Genomic DNA, 6,000 nt, shown 5'->3' on the forward strand with positions numbered 1-6,000 from the left:
GGAGGAGACACTGATAGTTCTCTTGCCGAATATGGTGGGTCATTGGGTTGAAGTAGCCTCACATCAGGAAGGGATGCTAAACATGGAGCACAATGGACCAGATTTTATGTATCTGGGTAGACACTACAAATATGTTTCTACACAACCCTTGGTGAACCACTCCATGGACTAAGCACCATGATATCCTTGGGCGCTGACCTTGTAGGTAGCATGGCATAACTCAGGGGCTCCACCAGAAGGACTTAATGTCGAGGCCTAGCTGAATGAAGTGAGCCTTGCTTAGAGGTTGCCTGCAACCTTGGATTTGGCACAGGGGTTCTCAGATGGGAGAGGAAGCAAAGAGTGACTGCCCCGGGGCTGTGGGAGGGGCAGTCATTGGACCTTGGGGGAACACCAGGTGTGGTGGGTGTCCAGTGGAAAGCGACCCAGAACCACCAGATATTTAGTACCTCAATGCCCCCCTCACAGTGATGTGACTGGTTTTGAGCTGTTGGACAGGGATCTGAATTTTGAAGAATTGATGTAGGAAGTTTCCCCCTGCCACTACTTCCCTTACTTAGGTAAACAGAGCTCAATCAAATGGGAGATCAAATTGTGGGCAAGAACTCATGGGTTTTGGCTTAGGTGGAGCGATACTCATATAGACTCATACTGACAGTGTCTGGAGGGCTGTGTCATTGGAAAGAATGATGATGTTATCAGTGCCATCACCTTATACCCCAGGGGGATGGTTGACAATGTTGTACTTTTTGTTTCTATGGGTTTTTGTTTTCTTGCCTTTGTTTGTTTTGGGGTTACGTTTGTTTGCTGGTTGGTTTGTTGCTGTCGTTGGTCTTCTACCACCAAGGTAAGTCTGAGTTGTGCATGTCCCATGGACAAGCAGATGGATTCTGGGCTGCCACTTAACTCTTGCCCCAATATAAGAACAGTTAGTTCTGATAACATGACCTTGCTTGATATTCACCTTCATGAAATAATCACTGAATATAAGGGTGCTATAGTAAATATGGGGAAGAAAGCAAGTGGCGCCCGGCTCTCAATTGGAATAGTGTCTGGGTTCTTAAAGCCTTGTATTCAAACAAGCAACCCTCTAAGTGAGTAGTTAAACTCTGTCTCCTGTTCTTTAGTCCAATTGAGGGTGGGTTTGGCTGGTGTTAGCTGTTGTCTGTCATTAATCAGGTTGTCCAGGAATGGGTAGCGAATCTTTCACAGTGGGTGGGGCCGCAAGGGGTACAGGCTAGGCCTTGTAGTTGTTCTCTCCCACTGAGTAGCACAAGAGAAAAATGAATGAAGAAAAAAACCCAAAAGAATAATGGGGGATAAGGGCCAGCAAATGATCCCTGAACTAACTACAAGTTTTTCTCTTGTGAACTGTTTTGTTCTGTTCTTTGTCAGTGGTTTGTTTTTGTTGTTTTGTTGTCTGGTTGTATACTGTTGCTTTGTTTTCCTCTGTCTTGTTTTCGTGCATGTTAGTGACTCCACAGGTCTGTCTGAATAGGACAGGCTGGATGAACTATCTGGAGGAAAAAAAAAGGGACAGACAGTTCCGGGGGGACTTGGGGTGGGGGGTAGGGGGGGAAAGGAAGTAGTGTTAACAAACCCAGGGACAAGGGAAAAACATGGGACCCCAAATGGTAGAGAAGGGGGAGTGGCAGGCCTGGTGGGAAATGATCAAGGGTAAGGTTGCTTAGAGAAGAGGTATACTCTAGCCCAGGTGGCGATGAAGCATGGTAGTAGGGCAGGAGGAAAGTCAAGGGAGATGGAGGAAAGAGCTAGGAGTCAAAGGGCATTCATGGAGGTCTAGACAAAGACATGTACATGCAAATATATATAGGAGGATGGGGAAATAGATCTATGTGTCTATATTTATAGGTCAAGTATTAAGGTGGTGGAAGGACCTTGGGCCTCTACTCAAACACTCCCTCAATGCATGAATACCTTCTTGTATTAAATTGGAACTCTATGATGCTCACTCTCCTGACACAATGGCTGGAGCCAAAGTGGGTGAACAAGTAAATGTGGTGAAGAAAGCTGATGGTGCCCGGCTATCAAAAGAGATAGTGACTGGGGTCTTAAAGGCTTGAAGATAAACAAGCGGCCATCTAGCTCAGAAGCAACAAAGTCCACATGGAAGAACACACCAGCCTGTGTGATCGAGTGGTCCCAAAGGGATCAGTTACCAGGCATCAAAGAACAAAAAATCATATCATTGACTGCACACCTCCATGATAGGATCGTTGAAGACAAATGGGTGCATAAGCAAATGTGGTGAAGAAAGCTGATGGTGCCCAGCTATCAAAAGAGATAGTGTCTGGGGTCTTAAAGGCTTGAAGGTGAACAAGCGGCCATCTAGCTCAGAAGCAAAAAAGCCCACATGGAAGAAGCACACCGGCCAGTGCGATCACGAGGTGCCAAGGGACCAGGTATAAGGCATCATGCATAAAAAAACACAACGATATAAGTGTGTGTATGTATGTGTATATATGTGTATATGTATATGTATATATATACCATATTAAAGGAAGGGGAAGTGCAGAGTGGAGACCCAAGGCCCAAGTGTCGGCCAATGGAGATCTCCTCATAGAGGCGTTTAGGAGAGGAGATGGGTTAATTAGGATGCGAGGTAGTACCGATAAAGAACACAGCTTTCCCCCAGATCCTGGATGCTTCCTCCCCCCAACTACCATGATCCGAATTCTACCTGGCAGGGCTGGATAGGACAGAGGCTGTACACTGGTACATATGAGGGCTGGAGGTACAGGGAATCCAGGGTGGATGATACCTTCAGGACCAAGGGTGTGAGGGACGATGCTGGGAGAGTGGAGGGTGAGTGGGTTGGAAAGGGGGAACTGATTACAAGGATCCACATGTGACCTCTTCCCTGGGAGAGGGACAGCAGAGAAGGGGGGAAGGGAGACTCCGGATAGGGCAAGATATGACAAAATAATGAGGTATAAATTACCAAGGGCACATGAGGGAGGGGGGAAAGGGGAGGGAGGGGAAAAAAAAAGAGGACCTGATGCAAGGGGCTTAAGTGGAGAGCAAATGCCTTGAAAATGATTGGGGCAGGGAATGTATGGATGTGCTTTATACAATTGATGTATGTATATGTATGGATGGCGATAAGAGTTGTATGAGTCCCTAATAAAATGTAAAAAAAGAAAAGAGGAGAAAAAAATGATTAGGGCAAAGACTGTACAGATGTGCTTTATACAATTGATGTATGTATATGTATGAACTGTGATAAGAATTGTATGAGCCCCTAATAAATTGTTAAAATTAAAAAAAAAAAGAATAATGGGGGAAAAGTGGAAATAACCAAAAGGGGAAAATGTGTGTGTGTGGGAGGAGAGTGGAGAAAAAAAGCAAACAATAACAAGAATAAAAGAAATTGATAACTAAAAGGAAAATGAAACAAGGGGGAAAAGGAAGAAAAACAATTAAATCAGGAGAGAGGGGTGGAGCTGGGGGTGGGGGTCACGGAACTGCAAAGTAAGCAGCTCACACCCCCCAGCTGTTCCAAGGAGAGAGACAGGGCTGCCTTCTATAAAGAAGGACAGCTTTGGAAATTGAAGGGAGCGATTCTCCTTTACAGTGTATATGAGTCAGAATCGACTCAATGGTAGTTGGTTGGAAAAGGAGGAAAAAGAAAATAGTAAATAAAAGGTTAGTAAAGGAAGCAAAAGATAGGAAGAGAGAAATAGATGAAAAAAGTAACAAGCAAAAGCAGAGGAAACGGAGTGGGAGGCTGTGTACCTCAATACAGGTCAGCACTCTGCTAGACAAGGAGGTGGGAGCAGGGCAGGTGCAGGACTCTGGCCTCGAGGGTGTCTGGGTTCTGGGAGACTGAATCTGGAAGGAGTTCATGCCATTCAGAGTGTGCCTGGTGTTAGGGAACCTGTTCCCGGAAGGAGTCCCTGCCTGCTCGGGGGTAGCTGGCGAGCAGGTCCATAATCTGGCACTGCACAGTCCACTGATTCAAGAAGGCGGAGAGCGTGTGCCCACAAGGTGGTTGTGCACCTTTGACCTTAGGTGCACCAGGAGCTGTGCAGGTGTATGTCTGTGCCACTGGCCACTGGGTCACTCACCAACTGGCTGCACTTCTGGCCACTGGAAATTTGTGGGGGACAAGGGGAAGGTCACATCATTCTGGTTTCCAGTTACCAGTATGGGTGCTTGTATGGTCCTTGGAAAGCAGAGCTAATTATCAGGTTGTTCCAATGAAATACTGCTTCTAAGAGTTCAGCATCTTCTACTTGGTATCCAATCCACGTATCTTTTCTTTTGGAGCTCAGGGTTCCACGTTTATCTTCTGTATCTGGTTCTTTTGTGGTCTCTGTTGTCCACGGTCTGTGTCGAATGTCTTAGTCTGTCATCTTGCTGGAAGTCTTGAAATCTGGATTTTGATGTGCAGTTTGATTTTTAAATATTAGCATTTAATTATAAAACAAAGTGCAATTAAGGTCTCATATTTAAGGATGGTGGGAAAGGGACTTCGGGAAAGGTGGACTAGAGGCTTCTGAAGATCTACCTCTCCATAAAAGCAACAACGCTGGCAAAAGATTTAAGAGAGGCCTTTCAGGATGCTGCCAGTTAACGTCTCGCACAGTTTCAAGGTGCTGCTTTGCCATAGCCTTGCTATGGTGATAGCTATTGGATGGGGCAAACCGTCCACTGCCAGAGAATCGCTACTGTTTTACCTGTCAATCAATGGAACTCAGTGAAAGACTCAGTTCTCAGGACTTGTTTTGAATTGGCACGAATCAATGCTTTCTCTGTGTTAACATCTCAATTCCCAGGATATTTGTCCTGACAAACCAGCAGCAATTGTTGAGATAGCATTACCATTGATGCTAATAACTGTTTTAATTTAAATAATGTAAATGAAAAAATGGAGAATGCAATGTCTAAGACTCTTTAAAAAGCTCCAACATATTCTTGGGAAACCAGGCCACAGTGTCCAGGGTTGTGTGGATGCTGGTACAGGACCTGAAAGGGCCTGTTATGGATTGACTTGTACCCCCCATACCTCTAATATGTGTCCACTTGGCTAGGCCATGATTCTCACTACATAATTGTACATTATTTTGATGATTTAATGTAATTATCCTATGTGCTGTAATCTAACCTCTATGAGATGAAGGAGGCAAGATTAGTGAGGTAGGTTAACGAGACAGAACATAACCTGCAGGACTAGGTTGAATCTTGAGAGATAACCCCGAAGCCAAACTCACTGTTGAACTCATATTGACCTTGAGAGCAGGGTAGCATAGCCCCGGTCAGTTTTGGGGACTGTAATTATCTATAGGAGTAGAAAGCTTCATTTTTTCCCTCATGGAGCAGCTGGTGATTCAAACTGCTAACTTTGCAGTTAGCAGCCCAACGCCCAACCAGTATGCCACCAGGATTAAACAAGTGAACAGAGGTCAGAGAGACAGACCTACTCTCACCAAGAAAAAAGATCCAGGAGTAGAATGCATCCTTTGGACCCAGGGTTCCCACATAGGAACCTCCTAGATTTACGGGATGATTGAGACCAAGACACATGGAGAACTAACTCCAAAGAACACCATACCTACAAATATTGAAAGAAATCAAAGGGCCTTCCCCAAGCGCTAACACAGAAAGTTTTCCCCTAGAGTTTGTGTTCTGAATTTGGAATTCTAGCCTCCTAAACAGCGAGAGATGAAATTTCTGTCTGATAAAGCCATTCACTTGGGGTATTTATGTTATGTCAACATCAGATAACTAAGACAGTGCACTGAACTCTCACTTCTGGATGACCTTCGAAAAGTCTAACGGGAGGGGAAGGCCCAGCTGTAAATAGCTTGACTCGAATGTTTAAGTCATTTTCAAACACCTATATAGACCCTCTCAGTAAAGACTGGAAATTTGTTGTTCCTAGTTTTTAAGGTGGTCTCTGTCCAATCATTAGCTGACCACTAGGTACCTGAAGAAGAGAGCAGCATCGAGTTTGGAGGACGGCTTCTTAACAGCCTG

The sequence above is a fragment of the Tenrec ecaudatus genome, chromosome 9 (assembly GCF_050624435.1).
Source record: "Tenrec ecaudatus isolate mTenEca1 chromosome 9, mTenEca1.hap1, whole genome shotgun sequence".
NCBI lineage: Eukaryota > Metazoa > Chordata > Mammalia > Afrosoricida > Tenrecidae > Tenrec > Tenrec ecaudatus.